Source organism: Staurois parvus, unplaced genomic scaffold (assembly GCF_062004578.1).
Source record: "Staurois parvus isolate SC_StPar_1 unplaced genomic scaffold, SC_StPar_1.0 ptg000190l, whole genome shotgun sequence".
NCBI classification, from domain to species: domain Eukaryota; kingdom Metazoa; phylum Chordata; class Amphibia; order Anura; family Ranidae; genus Staurois; species Staurois parvus.
The window spans coordinates 414,217-436,491 of record NW_028317986.1 but is presented as its reverse complement, the minus strand read 5'-3'; the positions used below and the strand labels follow the sequence as shown (position 1 = coordinate 436,491).

The 22,275-nt window shown below is 46.0% G+C and overlaps 1 pseudogene; it reads left to right on the top strand.

Annotated features, from left to right (window-relative positions):
• Positions 1 to 241: 241 nt before the first annotated feature.
• On the top strand, positions 242 to 17,373 carry LOC149461974 (uncharacterized; annotated as a pseudogene).
• Positions 17,374 to 22,275: the final 4,902 nt, after the last annotated feature.

The following is a 22,275-nucleotide window of genomic DNA, read 5'->3' as shown; positions in this document are numbered from 1 at the left end:
TACTGGCGGGGAACTAACTGTAACTGACATCCTCAGTGACACCAATACAGCAATCAATGCTAATAAAAAGCACTGACACTGTACTAATGGCACTGGGCAGGAAGGGGTTAACATCCGGGGCGATCAAAGTGCTGTGTGCTATGTGTGCTTTACTAGGGAGACATGCTGTTTTGTATTGCTCTGCTATGCAGCAGCATGTCCTGCCCCTGCCAGTGGGCCTCTTGATGATGTCAGAAGCAACATGGTGGCTCGGAACCAAGTGGTGGCAGGCATGAGAAGATCTCAGTGGGACAACACTGGATCTGCTGGCTGGGTGAGTATCTGTAAGTGGAGGTAGAAGAGAAAAAAAAGGGGGGGGGGTGGAGATCTACTTTAAAACTCAAAATTATAGCAAAACTAAATCACAAAATTGCAACTGCAGAAAGGTGAAACAAACAGCACATTGGACACACTCAGGGCACATAAGGCACCAATGCGATTTTTTTAGTGCTTTTTTGTAGAAACACACTACAGTCCATTCAACATGGTTTCCTAGGGAACACGTTCACATCGATGCTTTTTTGAGCTGCTGCACTTTTGGAAAAAGCAGCACAGTGTCTAAATGGTTAGCACCTCCACCTGGCAGTACTAGGGGTTGTTGGTTCGAATCCCAACCACAGCACCTTCTGCCTGGAGTATATATGTTCTCCCTGTGCCTGTGTGGATTTCCTCCAGGTACTCCAGTTTCCTCCCACACTCCAAAGACATGCTGGTAGGTGAATTGGCTCCTGTCTAAATTGTCCCTAGTATGTGTATGTATGAATGTAGGTTAGGGACCTTAGATTGTACACCCCTTGAGGGTTAGGGACTGATGTGAATGTACAATATAGATATAAAGCACTAAGTAATTTTTTTTTTTTTTGGTTGGAGGGGGTGAATCGGGATTGGGGGGGTGGATCAGGATTGGGGAAGTGGATGAGGATCAGGGGGTGAATCTGGGTTGGGGGAGTGTATCAGGATCGGGGGGTGGATCAGGATCGGGGGGTGGATCAGGATTGGGGGGGTGGATCAGGATTGGGGAAGTGGATGAGGATCGGGGGGTGAATCGGTGTTGGGGGAGTGTATCAGGATCGGGGGGTGGATCAGGACTGGGGAAGTGGATCAGAATTGGGGGATGGATCAGGATTGGGGGAGTGGATCAGGATTGCAGGGGGGGGATCAGGATTGGGGGGAGTGTATCAGGATTGGGGGAGTGTATCAGGATTGGGGGAGTGTATCAGGATTAGGGGGGGTGGATCAGGATCGGGGGGTGGATCAGGATTGGGGGGGTGGATCAGGATTGGGGAAGTGGATGAGGATCGGGGGGGGGGAATCGGTGTTGGGGGAGTGTATCAGGATTGGGGGGGTGGATCAGGACTGGGGAAGTGGATCAGAATTGGGGGATGGATCAGGATTGGGGGAGTGGATCAGGATCGGGGGGTGGATCAGGATCGGCGGGGGTGTATCAGGATTGGGGGAGTGTATCAGGATTGGGGGAGTGTATCAGGATTAGGCGGGGTGGATCAGGATTGGGGGGGTGGATCAGGATTGGGGGGTGGATCAGGATTGGGGGGGTGGATCAGGATTGGGTAGGTGGGTTTCTGGGTGAATTAGGAAAAGGAAAATGTTTCTTTATTTGTAATCATGAGTATTTTGATAATTGATTTTTGTAATACTGAAATATTGCAACTAATAAATATATTTAATAAAAAAAAAAAGAAGAAGTAACATTAAAAAAAAAAGCACTCTGCAATTTGATGGCGCTATATAAGTACCTGAAATAAATAAAATAAAAAGCAGCGTTTTTGCTACAATAGAGTTCAATGCAGAAGCTGCTGAAATGCACGGTAGTGTGTTTTTGCCGCATTTTGCATTTTTATTCTGCCGAGCAAAAAAAAAAATTCCACTTTAAAAAAAAACTGAACAAAACGCAAAACACGGTGAATCCGCATCAAAAATGCATCATGTGCCTGATGAAGGGGTCCTGTGAGACTCCGAAATGTTGCCTTGCTGCAGGGGCGTCCCTAGGGTTGGTGTCACCTGGTGCGGTAACACTTGGTGACACCCCCTCCAATCATCCCCGCAGAATGGATCGGATCTGATGATTGAGCATAATGGATCGGACTCCGATCCATTATGTTCAATTCACAGATCTGATCCATCCTGCGGGGATCGTCGGCTTTCTTTACAACTTACCTTTTCGTGGAGCGGGTCCGGTGTCACCCCGTATAGGTTGCATGCCGATGATCCCCGCAGGATGGATCCGGTCTGCGGATTGAGCATAATGGATTGGAGTCCGATCAATTATGCTCCCCAATCCTGCAGATCCCATCCATCCTGCGGGGATTGTCGGCATGCAACCTATACGAGGTGACACCGGACCCGCTCATCAAAAAGGTAAGTTGTAAAGAAAGCCGACGATCCCTGCAGGATGGATGGGATCTGCGGATTGGGGAGAATAATGGATCGGACTTCGATCGATTATTCTCAGTCCGCAAATGTGATCCATCCTGCGGGGATCGTCGGCTTGCTTTACAACTTACCTTTTTGTGGAGCGGGTCCGGTGTCACCCTTTGCGGTCGGTGTCACCCGGCGCAGGCCACACCTCCGCACCTGCCTAGGGACGCCCCTGCCTTGCTGTAACTATGTGACCAGGGGCGGACTGACCGTTTGAAAACTCGGGCACTGCCCGAGGGCCCGGGGTCTGTAGGGGGCCCCATGAGATGCCCCTGGTACCTTTTTCATAGGCTTTTTTTGAGTTTGGGCAAGGACACAGGGGCCCCATGATCCCCTATTGCCCGGGGGCCCCATGAGTTGTCAGTCCACCCCAGTATGTGATCGTTCATTAAAACTTTTGGACCCATATCGGTGATCCTCGGTGTTGCTGGTGACATCCTCCCTCGCTGATTCTGTTCGATATGGGTCGCTGCAGCACACATTCATGCACACGTGCGTTTTTAACGCGGAGACGCGTGCATTTGGATTGTACACTTGCAAAAACGCGAGTAAAAAACGCAAAACGAACTGCAAAATGGACAAAAAGCAAACTGCCTTAGAAGAGAAGGACAGGGAGTGAAAAAAAAACAAAAATCAGGGACTGCGTGCCATGACAAACACCCCTTACTGTAAGTAATCAGCCGTTAGTAAGTTGCCATTCCTTGTTGGCTCGGCCAGGTCCAGTCATGGCTAGCCATCGGATGTTACAACATTCCCTCATTAACCGTCCTGCCAGCTCAAAGCCCTTCCCGTCTTTCTACAAGTGCCATTGATACTTTGTAACGAGGCGCTCTGTGGTCCCCCCCCCCCCCCCTCCTGTACCCACGTATGCTCAGATGGTCATTTTACGGGAAGGTAAGGCTTAATTGGGTTCTATAAAAAGATGACAGCTTACAGTCAGCAGCCTGGAAGTTCCAGAAATCCTCGCTCTGACCTGTAACTAAACCTTCGCTGTGCGTTCGACCGAAACCGTCCGCTCAGAGGGCTGTGCGTGCCGGGCCAGAGCAATGCCGAGCAAGTCACAGCCCCATTGTTAGTGCCCAAGTCTAGGTTCAGCCCGGGTTCACGCTGATGCGGTGCCCAAATCGCACCGGGTTCTGTGCGATTTCCGCACCGCGTTATAATCGCACCCCGTTCGTACGAACCGCTGCCGGTGTTTATTTTAAGTTAACGACACCCCGAAATCAGTTCGCAAAACGCGGTGCGGTGCGATCGCATGGGTGATCCGATTCTAATTGTACAATCCAAACGCACGTGTTCCTGCGTTAAAAATGGCGGTGTGTATAAGTGGGTGGTGCAGCGACAATCGGCTGGAACTGAACGGAATCAGCAAGGGAGAATGTCACCAGCACACCGAGGATCACCAATATGGGTTCAAAGGTTTTAATAAACGATCACATAGTTACAGCAAGGCAACGGTTTAGAGTCTCGCAGGACCCCTTTTGGTCACATGCCTGATGAAGGGGTCCTGCGAGATGCCGAAACGTTGCCTTGCTGTAGCTATGTGATCGTTCATTAAAACTTTTGGACCCGTATTGGTGACCCTCGGTGTGCTGGTGACATTTTCCCTTGGTGTTCCAATTCTGGTGCGGATTAAAAAAGGGTCCTGCATTTTTTTTGGTGCAGATGTGGTGCGATTTGAGCCATAAAAAATGTATGGTTCAGCCTGGATTCACACTGATGTGCTGCGGAATTCGTGATTTCCGCACCGCATCCTAATCGCACCCCGTTCGTACGAACCGCTGTAGGTGTGTATTTTAACGACACCCCGAAATCAGTTCGCAAAACGCGGTGCGATGTACAGAATCGGATCGTGTGGGTGATCCAATTCTGGTGCGGACTAAATAAAGGGTCCTGCACTTTTTTTGGTGCGGACGCGGTGCAATTTGAGCCATACAAAATGTATAGTTCAGCCTGGGTTCACACTGATGCGGTGCGGAATTAGTGATTTCCACACCGCATCCTAATCGCACCCCATTCATACGAAGCGCTGCAGGTGTTCAAAAAACGCAGTGCGATGTGCAGAATCGGATTGCATGAGTGTGAACACCAAAGTGATCCGATTCTGGTGCTGGCTAAAAATGGGTCCTGCACTTTTTTGGTGCGAATGCAGTGCAATTTGAGCCATACAAAATGTACGGCTCAAACTGAATCACACAGAAATCGCATGTAATTTGCACAGGAATACAGTGCAGTTTCTGTGCGAATCACATGCGATGTGCTGCACCGCATCAGTGTGAACCCGGGCTTAAAAAGTCCCTAACTCTTTCCAAAAACACGCAGCGGGTGAAAACGCAGAAATGTGAACCTAGCCCATAGGAAATCATGTTAAATGGACTGTACTGTGTTTCTGAAAAAACGCAACAGAAAGCGCCCAAGTGTGAGCCCCCATTGATGTGGTGCGGCACATTGCATGTGATTCGCACAGGAACTGCATCGCATTCCTGTGCAAATCACATGCGATTTCTGTGCAATGCAATTTGAACCCGGGTTCACACTGATGCGGTGCAGCACAACGCATGGGATTCGTACAGAAACCGCACCGCATTCCTGTGCAAATCACATGCGATTTGTGTGCGATTCAGTTTGAGCCGTACATTTTGTATGGCTCAAATCGCACAGCACCCGCACCAAAAACATGCAGGACCCTTTTTTAGCCTGCACCAGAATCAGATCAGATTGGTTTTCACACTCATGCAATCTGATTGTGCACATCGCACTGCGTTTTACGAACTGATTTCGGGTTGTCATTAACTTAAAATATACACCTGCAACGGTTTGTATGAATGCGGTGCGATTAGGATGCTGTGCGGAAATCACGAATTCCGTACAGCATCAGTGTGAACCCAGGCTGAACCAGGGGCGGACCATTTGGAAACTCAGGCACGGCCCGAGGGCCCGGGGTCAGTAGGGGGCCCCATGAGATGCCCCTGGTACCTTTTTCATAGGCTTTTTTGAGTTTGGGCAAGGACACAGGCCCCATGATCCCCTATTGTCCGGGGGCCCCATGAGTTGTCAGTCCGCCCCTGGGCTGAACCATACATTTTGTGTGGCTCAAATCACACCAAAAAAAGTGCAGGACCCCTTTTTTTTTGAACAGGGTGCGATTAGGATGCAGTGCGGAAATCACGCATTCCGCACCGCATCAGTGTGAACCCTGTGTGAACGCAAAATATTGCATTTTTGGTTCTATAGACTTCAATGGAGATGCTGCAGAAAAGCATGTAGTGCGTTTTTGATGCATTTTGATGTGTTGTGTGTTTTGATCTGCCCAGAAACAAGTTGGGGGGAAAAAACACGAAACACATCAAAAACGGATCGAAAATGCATGTGCAAAAACTCAAAACGCACCGCAGAAACGGATCAAACACAAACGGAGTAGGTGTGAACCTAGCCTTAAACTCCAGGCACAAATATTGTCATTTAACCCCTCGCCGTCCAGAGGTTTTCCCCGCTTTCCTGACCAGGTCATTTTTTGCATTACGGCGCTGCGGTACTTTAACTGACAATTGCGCGGTCATGCAACGCTGCACCCAAATTAAATGTATGTCCTTTTTTTCCTACCAATAGAGCTTTCTTTCGGTGGTATTTGATCGCCTGTGCGTTTTTTATTTTTTGCGCTATAAACAAAAAAATACCGACAGTTTTGAGGAAAAAAAAACAATATTTTTGACTTTTTGTTATTAAATATGTCCAGTAAAAAATTTATAAAATCTAATTTTGTCATAAATTTATGCCAAAATGTATTCTGCTCCATGTCCTTGCTAAAAAAAAAAATCCCAATACGTGTAAATTAATTGATTTACGTGAAAGTCATAGTGTCTAAAAATGGCGGTATAGATACTGGGACTTTTTTTTTGTGCTAGTAATGGCAGCGATCAGTGACTTATAGAGGGACTGCGGCGGGCATTCTGACACTGGACTGACTTCGTGTCACTGACATCCCCAGTGACACCGATACAGTGATCAGTGCTAGTAAAAAGCTCTGACACTGTAATAATGACACTGGACAGGAAGGGGTTACCATCTGGGATGATCAAAGGGTTAACTGTGTGCTGTGTGTGTTTTACTGTGTCAGCACACTGCTATGCAGAGCCATACAAAGCAGTGTGCAGGAGTTGACAGATCTGTATTGTTTACATACAGACCTCTCCCCCATCAGTGCGATCGACGGGTTCCGGCGGGGAATCTCCGGCCGGGACCCAGTGATTGACAGCTGAAGCCGCCAATGGCGGGGCGGGTAGGGCGGTATTGGTTTACGTGAAAGTTATGACATTTACAAATGATGGTATATATACTGGAATTTTTTTTCATTTTTTTTTATACTAGTAATGGCGGTGATCAGCGACTTATAGCAGGACTGCTGATACAGTGATCATTGCTAATAAAAAGCACTGACACTGTACTAATGGCACTGGGCAGGAAGGGGTTACCATCTCTGGCGATCAAAGGGTTAACTGTGTGCTGTGTGTGTTTTACTAAGGAAACATGCTGCTGTGTATTTCTCTCCTGTGCAGAGATATACACAGCAGCATGCCCTTGCTGACAGGAGAGAGACCTGTGTTGTTTACACACAGGTCTTTCCCCTATCAATTTTAATTGGTGATCTCTGGGTGCCAGCGCAGAATCTCCGGCCGGGACGCAGTGATTGACAGCTGTAGCCGCCAATGGTTCTCCTATCAGCATTCTTCTTGTCATCCAGGACCCGCCCCCAGCCTGTGACTGAGCAGTGAAAGGAGAAGCAACACAGTGATTGGCTCATCTCTCTGTCACTTTTCTGTCTTCTCCTATCAGCATGCTTCTTGCCATCCTGGACCCACCCCCAGACAGTGACTGAGCAATCAAAGGAGAAGCAGCACAGTGATTTTCTCATCTCTCTGCTCTTTCCTCCTCTCAGCATGCTTCTTCTCATCCTGGACCCGCCCCCAGCCTGTGATTGGACAGTGAAAGGAGAAGCAGCCCAGTGATGAGCTCATCTCTCTGTCAGTTTTCTGTCTTCTCCTATCAGCATGCTTCTTGCCATCCTGGACCCACCCCCAGACAGTGACTGAGCAATCAAAGGAGAAGCAGCACAGTGATTTTCTCATCTCTCTGCTCTTTCCTCCTCTTAGCATGCTTCTTCTCGTCCTGGACCCACCCCCAGCCTGTGATTGGACAGTGAAAGCATTAGCAGCCCAGTGATGAGCTCATCTCTCTGTCACTCTGCTCTCTCCTCCTATCAGCTTGCTTCTTCTCATCCTGAACCCACCCCAGCCTGTGACTGGGCAGTGAAAGGAGAAGCAGCACAGTGATTGGCTCATCTCTCTGTCACTCTGCTCTCTTCTTCTATCAGCATGCTTCTTGTCATCCAGGACCCACCCCCAGCCTGTGACTGAGCAGTGAAAGGAGAAGCAGCACAGTGATTGGCTCATCTCTCTGCTCTTTCCTCCACTCAGCATGCTTCTTCTCATCCTGGACCCACCCCAGCCTGTGACTGGGCAGTGAAAGGAGAAGCAGCACAGTGATTGGCTCATATCTCTGTCTCTCTTCTCTCTTCTTCTATCAGCATGCTTCTTGTCATCCAGGACCCGCCCCCAGCCTGTGATTGGACAGTGAACGGAGAAGCAGCCCAGTGATGACCTCATCTCTCTGTCACTCTTTTCTCTCCTTCTATCAGCATGCTTCTTGTCAGCCCATGCACTGATTGGCTTTTTGTGCTGCTTTTTCCTCTCGCACTCTAGTCCTGCTGTAGAGGAAATACAAGGAGCTGGAGTCCTGCTTTAACCCTTTTCCTCTCTTCCAAATTGGGTCGGAGTTCCACTTTTAACTATTAATAAGTTCGCTTTGTTCAGGTTGAAGTTTTGTCTGTGAAAGCCAAAAAATAATTCAAATTTTGATGATTTTTTTTCTCTCCTACCACCCGCACCCCAACCCCCCCCCCCCCCCCCTTCCCCAACCATTCTCTGATCCCGCCACCCAAATGTATGACAGAGTGCTTCGTTCTCTATACACAAAGCAACGCTGCGATCACATAATAGATTTTTCCACTGCAGCCACACAGCGTGTGACCACCCCCAGCCCCACAATAAAAAACCATTACAGTGACACCAAGAAAAATAAATAAAAGTGATTTTATTAGCTCTATCACACAACATAATGACTATTCTTATTGAGAAGAAAAAAAAAAAACCACAGCCGTGAGCCATGCTAGGTAATTTTCTCTATCTGGGGCTCTCGCTGGGTGGCCAGAACATTTAAAACAATAATTATTTCCTTAAAATTGGTGGTAATTGAATTCATACAGCAACTTTCCAGGAAGGTATAAGCTGTCAGCATTAAATCGCATTGCAAAACATCTAGAAGACGGGTCCTTTCACAAGATCCTGGGAGCGGAAAAGACAAATTAAATGCACTTAATTAATAGCATTTTATATCAATTATCATTTTATATCAAATATGAAAACTATCCCTGGTGATACTGTCTTTGTCGGGATATTTTCAATTAGTTTTATTTGCGGTGGGTCAATCGTAGGGCCCGCTTCCAGAACCCTGAAAAGTTGCAAATATTAAATACTTAAATAAATAGGTTTAACCTTTTTATGACCAGAGATCATTTCTGCCCAGATGCCAGGGCCAAACTTAACAAGGCCAGCATGCATTGATATACTTGACCATGCATACCTAAATCATTTTTATATATTTTTTTTAGAAAATATATGGATTTTTTTTGGTACACGGTTTAAAAAAAAAAAAAGCCATGCTGAAAGTGTGCAAAAATGTACTAGAAATATAAAAGTAATTTATTATATGTATATATCCTAATATATATTATATTGTATACTGTATATACTATTATGCATTATATACAGTGGGGATCGAAAGTTTTGGCACCCCAGCTAAAAATTTGTATTAATCTGCATAAAGAGGCCAAGGAAAGATGAAAAAATCGTCCAAAAGGCATCAACTTACAGATTAGACATTCTTATAATATGTCAACAAAAGTTAGATTTTATTTCCATCATTTACACTTTCAAAATAACAGAAAACAAAAAAATGGCGTCTGCAAAAGTTTGGGCACCCGGTATTATTATTATTATACAGGATTTATATTATTATTATTATTATACAGGATTTATATTATTATTATACAGGATTTATATATTATTATTATACAGGATTTATATATTATTATTATACAGGATTTATATATTATGATTATTATACAGGATTTATATATTATTATTATACAGGATTTATATAGCGCCAACAGTTTGCTCAGCACTTTACAATATAACGGGAGACAATACAGCAACAATACAGTTCAATACAAGAGGGATAGGAGGGCCCTGATCCTTGGAGCTTACAATCTAAGATGTTATATATAAAATGAGGGTCGCTGGTTTGAATCCCAGCCAGGGCGCTTCCTGCCTGGAGTTTGCATGTTCTCCCTGTGCCTGCATGGGTTTCCTCCAGGTACTCCGGTTTCCTCCCACACTTCAAAGATATGCTGGTAGGTTCATTGGCTCGTGCCTAAAGTGTCCCTAGTATGTGTATGTATGGATGTGAGTTAGGGACAGGGGCGGACTGACAACTCATGGGGCCCCCGGGCAATAGGGGATCATGGGGCCCCTGTGTCCTTGCAAACTCAAAAAAGCCTATGAAAAAGGTACCAGGGGCATCTCATGGGGCCCCCAACTGACCCTGGGCCCTCGGGCAGTGCTCGAGTTTCCAAATGGTCAGTCCGCCCCTGGTTAGGGACCTTAGATTGTATGCTCCTTGAGGGTTAGGGACTGATGTGAATGTACAATATATATATATAAAGCGCTGTTTCAATTATCGGCGCTATATAAGTACCTCAAATAAATATATATCTATATATATCTATATAGATATATATATATATATATATCTATATAGATATATATATATATATATATATATATGTATATATATATATATATGTATAGTTTTTTTTATATATATATATGTGTGTGTGTGTATATATATATATATATATATATATATATATATACACATATACAATCATTGACACCCCTCCTGCATTTCTGTCAGATAGTGCACCACTTCGCCCAAAAAATTGTGGCAATTACAAAAGTTTCGGCATTCTCATGTGTATTTCTTTTTTCTTGTATTGGTATGACACAAAAAAGTGGAGAAGCAAAAAGCCGAACCTGACACATTCCACGCAAAACTGGACTGGACAAAATTATTGGCACCCTCTCAAAATTGTAAGAAATAATTGCATTCCAAGTTTGTGACGGTCCTGTTTTTCTAATTAAGCTCCCCTGTGTCAATGACCAGGTGATGACAATATAGAAATCACACCGGCAGCCAATTAAAATGGTGAAAAAAAATGACTCCACCTTTGTGTTGTGTGTCTCTGTGTGCCACATGAAGCATTGAGAAGAGAAAGAGCAGCAAAGAATTGTCTGAGGATCTGAGAACAAAAATGGTGGAAAAGCATGGACAATCTCGAGGTTACAGGTCCTTCTCCAGAGATCTTAAGGTTCCTGTGTTCACTGTGCGCAACATTGTCAAGAAGTTTACAGCCCATGGCACTGTAGCTAATCTCCCTGGATGTGGGCGGAAGAGAAACATTGATCAAAGATTGCAACAAAGGATTGTTGGAATGGTGGATAAAGAACCTCGATCAACTTCCAGACAAATTCAAGCTGACCTTCAGGCACAGGGTACAAATGTGTCTGCTCGCACTATATGTCGCCATCTGAATGAAAAGGGGCTCCATCGTAGGAGACCCAGGAGGTCCCCACTGCTGAAACAGAAACATGAAAAGGCCAGATTGGAGTTTGTCAAAACTTACCTGAGGAAGCCAAAAACCTTTTGGGAGAATGTGCTGTAGACAGACGAAACCAAATTCCAGATTTTTGGTAAAGCCCATCATTCTACGGTTTTCAGAAAAAGCAACCTTTATAGAAAAGAATCCAGTCCCTCCATTCACACATGGTGGGGGGTCACTGAGGTTTTGGGGTTGCTTTGCTGCCTCCGGCACTGGATGTCTTGACCACATGCATGGCATTATGAAATCTGAAGACTACCAAAGAATTCTGGGGTGCAATGTAGGGCCCAGTGTCAGAAAGTTGGGTCTCCATCAGAGGTCATGGGTCTTACAGCAGGACAATGACCCAAACCGCACGTCAAAAAGCCCCCAGAAATGGCTTCAGACAAAGCACTGGAGAGGACTGAACTGGCCAGCAATGAGTCCAGATCTCCATCCCATAGAGCTCCTGGTAAGAGATCTCAACAGCAGTTGGGAAAAGGAACCCTTCCAATCTGAGAGACCTGGAGCAGTTGGTGGAAGAAGAGCGATCCAAAATTCCAGTAGAGAGGCGGAAGAAACTCACTGATGGTTACAGGAAGCCATTGATTTCAGTTATTTTTTCCAAGGGGTGTGCGACCAAACAATGAACTGAGAGTGCCAATAATTTTGTCCAGTCCATTTTTGGAATTTTGTGTGGAATGTGTCAGATTTGGCTTTTTTTTCTCCACTTTTTTGTTTCATACCAATACAAAATAAATAATCATGAGAATGCTTAAACATTTGCAATTGCAACAATTTTCTGGGCAAAGTGGTGCATTATCTGACAGAAATGCAGGGGTGCCAATATTTTTGGCATGACTGTATATTTTTTTTACTATTGTAATTACATCTGAAAATTACAGTATTAAACAGGTGAAAACGGACAACTTCAAGCTGCGGTGGCATGCTCTTTTTTATTATTATTATTATTTTAAATTTCTTTTTATTTTAGGCAAATGTGCAAAAATGTTTTAAAAAATCATCTGTTTTATTATGACTTTTGGAATAATCTTCATTATATATCTTTTCTAAACTGTAATTACATCTGAAAATTGTAGTATTGAACAGATGCACACTGGCACTTTTAGACTGTAGTGGCATGCTGATTTTTTAAATTTAATAATAATAATTATTATTATTATTAATATTGTTCTTCTTATTATTATTAATATTGTTATTATTATTATTATTATTATTATTATTATTAATAATAATAATAACAATAATATCTGACAAATGTGCAAAATATATCTTAATTTAATAATTTTTTTTTTCTTAAATCGTAATTACAGTATTAAATAGATGAACACTGACACCTTCAGGCTGCAGTGTCATCCACAGGCTTACGGCTTGTTTCCATGATGAAGTCTCCAGCCTACCTCTGATCCAGGGGCGGACTGACAACTCATGGGGCCCCCGGACAATAGGGGATCATGGGGCCCCTGTGTCCTCGCCCACACTCAAACCACTCCCAAAAAAGTCTATGAAATGTACCAAGGGCATCTAATGGGGCCCCCTACTGACCTCGGGCCCCCGGGCAGTGCCCAAGAGTCCGAATGGTCAGTCTGCCCCTGCTCTAATCACTATAGCTGGCATAATCATTACATGACCAAGAACCATCAGTGCGTACTAGGGTGTCAATACAGTGAAGTCGATACAAAGGATTCCCCCCCCCTTCCTGACCAGGCCATTTATTTGCAAAATGGTGCTGCATTACATTAACTGACAATTGCGCGGTCATGAAACGCTGCACCCAAATAAAATGTATGTCTTTTTTTCCTACTAATAGAGCTTTCTTTTGTTGGTAGTTGATCGCCTCTGTGTTTTTTATTTTTTGTGCCATAAACAAAAAAAGATTGACAATTTTGGAAAATAACACTATATTTCTGACTTTTTGCTATAAAACATCCAGGGAAAAAAAATCTAATTTTATCATAAATTTGGACCAAAATGCTCCGTGTCTTTGCCAAAAAAAAATTCCCAATACGTGTAAATTAATTGGTTTACGTGAAAGTTATAGTGTTTACAAATGGTAAGGTACAGGAGACCAGAATGCATTTCTTGGTGGGACTGACATCTTAAAGTATTACTAAATCCCCGAAACCCTGCATTCACTATATCTGCTCTCCCCAGACCCTGCATTCACTATATCTGCTCTCCCCAGACCCTGCATTCACTATATCCGCTCTCCCCAGACCCTGCATTCACTATATCTGCTCTCCCCAGACCCTGCATTCACTATATCTGCTCTCCCCAGACCCTGCATTCACTATATCTGGTCTTCCCGGACTCTGCATTCACTATATCCGCTCTCCCTGGACCCTGCATTCACTATATCCGCTCTCCCCGGACCCTGCATTCACTATATCCGGTATCCCCGGACCCTGCATTCACTATATCCGGTCTCCCCGGACCCTGCATTCACTATATCTGGTCTTCCCGGACCCTGCATTCACTATATCCGGTCTCCCCGAACCCTGCATTCACTATATCTGCTCTCCCCGGACCCTGCATTCACTATATCTGGTCTTCCCGGACTCTGCATTCACTATATCTGCTCTCCCCGGACCCTGCATTCACTATATCCGGTCTCCCCAGACCCTGCATTCACTATATCCGGTCTCCCCGGACCCTGCATTCACTATATCTGCTCTCCCCGGACACTGCATTCACTATATCTGCTCTCCCCGGACACTGCATTCACTATATCTGCTCTCCCCGGACCCTGCATTCACTATATCTGGTCTCCCCGGACCCTGCATTCACTATATTCGGTCTCCCCGGACCCTGCATTCACTATATCCGGTCTCCCCGGACCCTGCATTCACTATATCTGCTCTCCCCGGACCCTGCATTCACTATATCTGCTCTCCCCGGACACTGCATTCACTATATCCGGTCTCCCCGGACCCTGCATTCACTATATCTGGTTTCCCCGGGCCCTGGATTCACTATATCTGGTCTCCCCGGACCCTGCATTCACTATATCTGGTCTACCCGGACCCTGCATTCACTATATCCGGTCTCCCCGGACCCTGCATTCACTATATCTGGTCTCCCCGGACCCTGCATTCACTATATCCACTCTTCCCGGGCCCTGCATTCACTATATCCACTCTCCCCGGACCCTGCATTCACTATATCCAGTCTCCCCAGACCCTGCATTCACTATATCTGATCTCCCAGGACCCTGTATTCACTATATCCGGTCTCCCAGGACCCTGCATTCACTATATCCGGTCTCCCTGGACCCTGCATTCACTATATCTGGTCTCCCCGGACCCTGCATTCACTATATCTGCTCCCCCCGGACCCTGCATTCACTATATCCAGTCTCCCCGGACCCTGCATTCACTATATCCACTCTCCCCCGGACCAAGCATTCACTATATCCACTCTCCCTGGACTCTGCATTCACTATATCCGGTCTTCCTGGACTCTGCATTCATTATATCCGGCAGAAAAGCACGCTTGTTATACTCACTGTGAAACCTAAGGGGTCATTCCTTTGTGTAAAAATGCTGTTTGATCCTGTCTTCTCTGATCCTCCCCTTTGTCCAGTGCCCCCCTCTTATCTCCTGATAAGACATATCATGTGGTGACAGTCTGCACACGCTCAGTTTGGTGTGTATTGCTAGAGAGGGTTTTTTTTTTCTTGGGAGAGTGCATGTGATCAGCACAGGGCCAATCAGCTCTGTCCAGACGGAGGTCAGGGGTTCTGCATCCTCCTAGAGCAGAAAGAAAACTCCTCCTACAAGCTGTAACCAGTGCTCTGCTGCACACTGATATAAGTCACAAGACTGCTATATACTGCTGATGAGAAAAGTTTATATTTACTACAAGAATTGTATTTCCATGTTGTGTGTACCAGATATAGTGAATGCAGGGTCCGAGACCAGATATAGTGAATGCAGGGTCCGAGACCAGATATAGTGAATGCAGGGTCCGAGACCAGATATAGTGAATGCAGGGTCCGGGGAGAGCGGATATAGTGAATGCAGGGTCCGGGGAGACCAGATATAGTGAATGCAGGGTCTGGGGAGAGCGGATATAGTGAATGCGGGGTCCGGGGAGAGCGGATATAGTGAATGCAGGGTCCGGGGAGACCGGATATAGTGAATGCAGGGTCCGGGGAGAGCGGATATAGTGAATGCAGGGTCCGGGGAGAGCGGATATAGTGAATGCAGGGTCCGGGGAGAGCGGATATAGTAAATGCAGGGTCCGGGGAGACCAGATATAGTGAATGCAGGGTCCGGGGAGACCGGATATAGTGAATGCAGGGTCCAGGGATACCGGATATAGTGAATGCGGGGTCCAGGGTTTGGTGACACTTTAGGTCAAATGGTTGTATGAGTTCTTTATCTGTCAGTATGTTAACCTTTACAAAGGCTTTTTGGTTCTTATCCACTATAATACATATTCAGGCAGTGCTCTATAGGTCTTCCACATCCCCACCAGCCACTGATGTCGGGGGAGGAGGCCTGGCTCGCAGTCTCCGCTCTAATTCATCCCAAAGGTGTTCTATGGGGTTGAGGTCAGGACTCTGTGCAGGCCAGTCAAGTTCCTCCACCCCAAACTGGCTCCTCCATGTCTTTATGGACCTTGCTTTGTGCACTGGTGTGCAGTCATGTTGGAACAGGAAGGGGCCATCCCCAAACTCTTCCCACAAAGTTTAGAGCATGAAATTGTCCAAATTGTCTTGGTATGCAGACGCCTTAAGAGTTCCCTTCACTGGAACTAGGGGGCCAAGCCCAACCCCTGAAAAACAACCCCACAGCATAATCCCCCCTCCACCAAACTGTACACTTGGCACAAAGAAGTCAGGCAAGTACCGTTCTCCTGGCAGCCGCCAAACCCAGACATGTCCATCGGATTGCCAGACAGAGAAGCATGATTGGTCACTCCAGAGAACACATCTCCACTGCTCTAGAGTCCAGTGGTGACGTGCTTTACACCACGGCATCCGACGCTTTGCATTGCATTTGGTGATGGAAGGCTTGGATGCAGCTGCTCGGCCATGGAAACCCATTCCATGAAGCTCTCTACACACTGTTGTTGGGCTCATCTGAAGGCCACACCAAGTTTGGAGGTCTTTAGCTATTGACTCTGCAGACAGTTGGTGACTTCTGCGCACTGTACGCTTCAGCATGCGCTGACCCCGCTCTGTCATGTGACGTGGCCTACCACTTGGTGGCTGAGTTGCTGTTGCTCCCAGTTGCTTCCACTTTGTTATAATACCACTAACAGTTGAGCGTGGAATATTTAGTAGCCAGGAAATGTCACGGATGGACTTATTGCACAGGTGGCCACCTATCACGGGACCACGCTTGGAGTCACTGAGCTCCTGAGAGCGACCCATTCTTTCACAAATGTTTGTAGAAGCAGTCTGCATGCCTAGGGGCTTGATTGTATACACCTGTGTCCATGGAGGGGATTGGAACACCTGAATCACATGATTGGGAGGGCGGGGCCAATACTTTTGGCAATGTAGTGTGCGTGTATATATATATTATATACATGGAGGGGATTGGAACACCTGAATCACATGATTTGGGGGGCGGGGCCAATACTTTTGGCAATGTAGTGTGTGTGTATATATATATATTATAAATAGAGATATAATTTAAAAGCTAAAAGCAATGCAGAATGTACTGTGAAGTGGACGCCGCGCTGCACCCTGTTGCATTGTGCCAGTGAAGAGATACAGTTGAGGAATCATTTATTCATTAAACACTTTATACAATGTATCATATTTTCTCTCTCTGACTTTCCCATAAACCTCGTGCCTTGGCTTGGCCCCCAATCACTATATTTTCTCTAACACTTCTGGAGTGCTGAGGAGTGCCAGGCGAATTGCTGAGTTTGGCACGGCTGGCGGCACGCAGTTCAGTGCGAGGTTACGGCCAGGTTAGGTGAAAACGGTCTCAGGTAAATATTTATCTATTGTGTATGCGTTCTTATCTACCGCAGATAGATCAGACTCGGCGTCTAAACAGGCGAACAAAGCCAAGGACAGGACAGCGCCAGAAATCTCGCCTTGAGGCAGATGCCCAGAAGGAGCTGTCAAAGACATCCATTGTTCCCTGGAGGTGGGGGGGGGGGTATAGAAATCCGCTACCACCATTCATCTTCAGTGTCCTGACAATAGGTTACAGAATTGCTATACTCTAATGGATAGTCAGGATATTTAAAGCTCGGCCACCCCCAGTTGCACCGGCTCTCCTCCTGGACGGAAATGGCTTACTCTGAATTCACTGCACACTGTGACCTTCTCACAGTGTGCATCAAAAGCTGCAGCATGTTAAATAGAGCTCTGCCTCATTTCCTGGCTGGAGGACTAGCTCTTTCCTCTCCAGCCTGATTGTTTCTGGCTCATTCCTTTCATTCATTGGATTTCAGTTCTTTCATTATTGGAGGCTCAGTACTACCTAGGGAAGCCTACCTAGGAGCGCCCACCACTCCAGGCTGACATCCATCCATCAAGGCATTTTGATATTTGCATAACCCCTCCCAACAGCCAGCCCACTGCTTGCTTAACCACTTCCTGTCCGGCCGCTGTATATAAATGGCCAGATGGTGGCAGTGCAGGGGTGGGTTGACGTTCATAAATGGCGTCCGCCATTTTTGACTGTGCACGCTCCCTGGGAGTGCGCGGCACCAAGATCCGGTGCCCGCTGTGTCTGGAGCAGGGGCGGACTGACAACTCATGGGCCCCCTGGGCAATAGGGGATTATGGGGCCCCTGTGTCCTTGGCCAAACTCAAAAAATCCTATGAAAAAGGTACCAGGAGCATCTCATGGGGCCTCCTACTGACCCTGGGCCCTCGGGCAGTGCCCGAGTTTCCAAATGGTCAGTCCGCCCCTGGTCTGGAGGACACAGCAGAACACTGATTGCTGTACGGGACCTCTGTGTGAGGGTCCTGATCATGTGATCACTGATTGGCCAGTTTGCTGATGTTGAATGTTTGCCCCTCACAAAGAAATGATCGGTGTAAAAATCGAATGTTCGGTGTATTGTAACACTGAGAGACAGAATACAACAACAAATTCAGCAGAAATGCGTCTAACAAATGATGACTGATCTGCATGTTCATGAGGGAAATAAATATTTGATCCCATATCATTCAGCAGGATTTCTGGCTCCCAGGTGTCTTTCATACAGGTAACAAGCTGAGATTAGAAGCAGTCTCTTAAAGGGAGTGCTGTTAATCTCATTTTGTTACCTGTATAAAAGACACCTGTCCACAGGAGCAATCAAACAGTCAGATTCCAAACTCTCCACCATGACAAAGACCAAAGAGCTGTCCAAGGATGTCAGGGACAAGTTTGTAGACCTACACAAGGCTGGACTGGGCTACCAAACTATCACCAAGCAGCTTGGTGAGAAGGTGACAACAGTTGGTGCAATCATTCGCAAGTGGAATAAAGACAAAACAAGTGTCAGTCTCCCTAGGTCTGGTGCACCATGCAAGATCTCACCTCGTGGAGTGTCAATGATGAGGAATCATCCCAGAACTACACGTGAGGATCTTGTCAATGATCTTCTTTGTGAGTGGGCAAGCATTCAAAATCAGCAGGGGATCAAATACTTATTTCCTTCACTGTGTTTGGACAATATCATTGACCAACTATGCCCATGTAGCCTTATTGGGTTGATGATGTCAACAGTCTCCTTATCCCCTTGTTACATGGGGCATGGAAATCCATGGCCACAACTGACCGGGTCGGCTGTTATGGGACAGTTTCCTATGGGTATGAGTCAAACTCAATCAAACTTATCCCAACCTTAGTCCCTATCTCACATGCATGCACACTAGGGCCAATTTCCCTACCAGAAATGCTGCAGTGTTTAACGGAACGCATTCAAGTAAAAAAATTGCAAACTCCATGCAGATAGTGTTCTGACTGGGATTCAAACTGAGGAGCAAGGTGCTGTAGTGCTAACTAGGGAAAACTAGGGAGACAGGCACACCCCTTCTGATAACGTGCATGTGCACGAAATGCGTCAAGGAAGAGCCGTACGCCGTGACGTCACACCGCCGGAGCCTCATGAAGGTCCCTCGGCCATTTTAGAGAGTGGCTGGTCAGTCTTATATTTTACAGCTCTGCTTTTTGATGATTTCTCCACTTGGATGACATTGTGATTTTATCCAATAAATCAATTGAATTACTACACTATGGGCACCTTCTTTCTTGGCTCTATATCGAGCTAAACTATTTTCAGGACTCAATCTGGAGAACAGCTGCAGGGCAGTCCCAGGTCTAGAGGAGGGAATCTCTTTCCGTGCTGCTTACTTGGTCCACTTTAAAGGGCACTTCTGGCAGATCTTACAATCATCATAAGATTCAACATATTGCGCTTTTATTATGCGCATCTGGTGAGTGCGCATTTTTTACCATATCCTCTGCACGAGTAATATCACATGAAATCCTTCTGATCACCTGTGCAGGATCTTCACATGGCACTATTTTCTGACTGATGTCAGATTTTCACCAATATATGAACTATTTTCAGTTTATTGACTTTTGTAGTTGCATGCAATTTATTGTGCTTAACATAACGAAGGACTTAATATTTTGCATTTTATTTATTTCATCATGATTATCACTAATTTGTTAGCGCTGCACTTATTGATTTTATAACTAACTAGGGATAAGCTCACTGTCGGGCGGACTGACCATATTGAAACTCGGGCACTGCCCCAGGGCCCGGGGTCAGTAGGGGGCCCCATGAGATGCCCCTGGTACCTTTTTCATAGGCTTTTTTGAGTTTGGGCAAAGACACAGGGGCCCCATGATCCCCTATTGCCCAGGGGCCCCATGATGTCAGTCCGCCCATGCTCACTGTATTGTTATAATGTAAAATTGAACTGAATGCTGGCTATTTTGTCAGAAAGGGTGTCCACTGGCTTCCCATTGCCCAACGGATACAATTCAAAACATTAATAATAATGTATAAAGCCATTTATAACTCTGCCCCAAATTACATCACCGATCTTGTCTCTAAATATCACCCAAACAGTACTCTCCACTCCTCAAAAGACCTCCTACTCTCTAGCTCCCTTGTCTCCTCCTCCCACGCTCATCTCCAGGACTTCTCAAGAGCTTCCCCCATCCTCTGGAACTCTCTACCCCAATGTATCAGACTATCGCCTACTCTGCTCACTTTTAGGCGATCCCTGAAAACCTATCTCTTCAGGGAAGCCTATCCTGCCCCCAGCTAATTAATGGAATCTTCTACTCTTCCAACCAGTCCATCCCCCACAGTTAATACCTTTTGTACCACTAGCCCCTCCCTCCTAGATTGTAAGCTCCAAGGATCAGGGCCCTCCTATCCCTCTTGTATTGAACTGTATTGTTGCTGTATTGTCTCCCGTTATATTGTAAAGCGCTGAGCAACCTGTTGGCGCTATATAAATCCTGTATAATAATAATAAGTGTGGACAACTGTAACAACTTCAGAATGTCAATGGTTGCTAAGGAAGCAGTGACTGCTTGCACCCACTGCATCCTTACCAACCACTGATGTCACAAAGACGCATTTTTAAAGTAACAGATTTGGCTCATAACGAGAACGTACCCAAACCCATAGCTCTGCTCCAAACGTGCTCCTTTGATCCCACTTGGACAGTCGGGGTACTGGATACCCCAGCCTATCTCCATTCTCAGTTAAAAGTAAACCATATAAGCTGCACTTAAAAGCTTAGCTCTTCTTTCCGTGTTTAGTTTTGTCAAAAGAAAAGACTGAACGCATTGATGTCTCCACCCGAAACTTTGCTTTCTCAATGCAAATCGGTACTTCTGGCTTGCCCACAATCCTTCCTCTGTCCTTGTGAGCAAGCCAGGAGTGGTGAAACACATCAAGTAAGGTTGGTTCCGGGTGGAGACATTAGTATATGCAGTCTTCTTTTGACAAATTAAACACAGAAAGAAGAGATAAGCTTTGGAGTGCGGCTTACATTTTTTACTTTTGTAGCACCTTCCTAGAGTAATGTAGACTGTTAGGTAAGTTTAGTTAGCTCCTCAGTTGATTGTTCGGGTCTCACATGCTGCTGCTTTGATTGCTTTCCTCTGTATTGTAGAGGATTCCAGTATTATAGAAGGAGGAAGAACAGAGTTGCCTTAGTATTTATGACACTCTAGCCAATCACTGGAGAGGTGTGCCTAGTAGGTGGTTGGAGAGCCCATAAATGGTCCGAGGCCTGAGACTGGTGGAACAGAGTTCATGGGTCCAGTGTAAAGGAATTCCTGTACGGTGACTGGTGCATAAAAATGCGCATGCGCGCAACATCACGCATAAAAATGAGCACGGGCGCATTGCTTATAAACATGAGCATAGGCTCGGGCATGCACTCAAGAATGAGCACGCACGGGTGCACACACATGGGAGCGTGCCCACAGTTTCTGGCGCATGACAGACTATTTGAATGAGGCTCTTACTCTCTGTCAGTGCTGACTGGTCTTCAGCTAATTCCCTGTGTCCTGTTGTATCCTGTGTGTATCTGTTACTGACCCGGCTTGCCATTGACCTGCTCGTGGATTCTGCTTATGCTTCTGCTCATCAATTTCTGATCCTGGCTTCCTCCTGACCTCGTCCCTGTCTGATGTTCCGGTACCTCATCGCCTGCTCGTTGCTGACCCTGGCTATTACTCTGACTTCCGGCTCCAGTTTGGTTCTACAGTCCTGCCGAGTGCTTGTCCTGGCTATCCATTATATATCAGGTGTGTTCCGGCCTCACGGTTATCAGAAGTTCTGGCAAGCCACGTACCCAGATCTTGCAGTTCCAGTGGAGTGCTTCCTTAACCTCAACTGGCCACTCCGGCATCTCCTCTGTTCCTGACTGGATGCCCTGCTTGATTTACCAAGGTTACACCTCCAGCCGCAAGTTCTGCAATCAATATCCTGTCCCTTAGCACCATCTGTTCCATCTTCAGTGGGGCCTG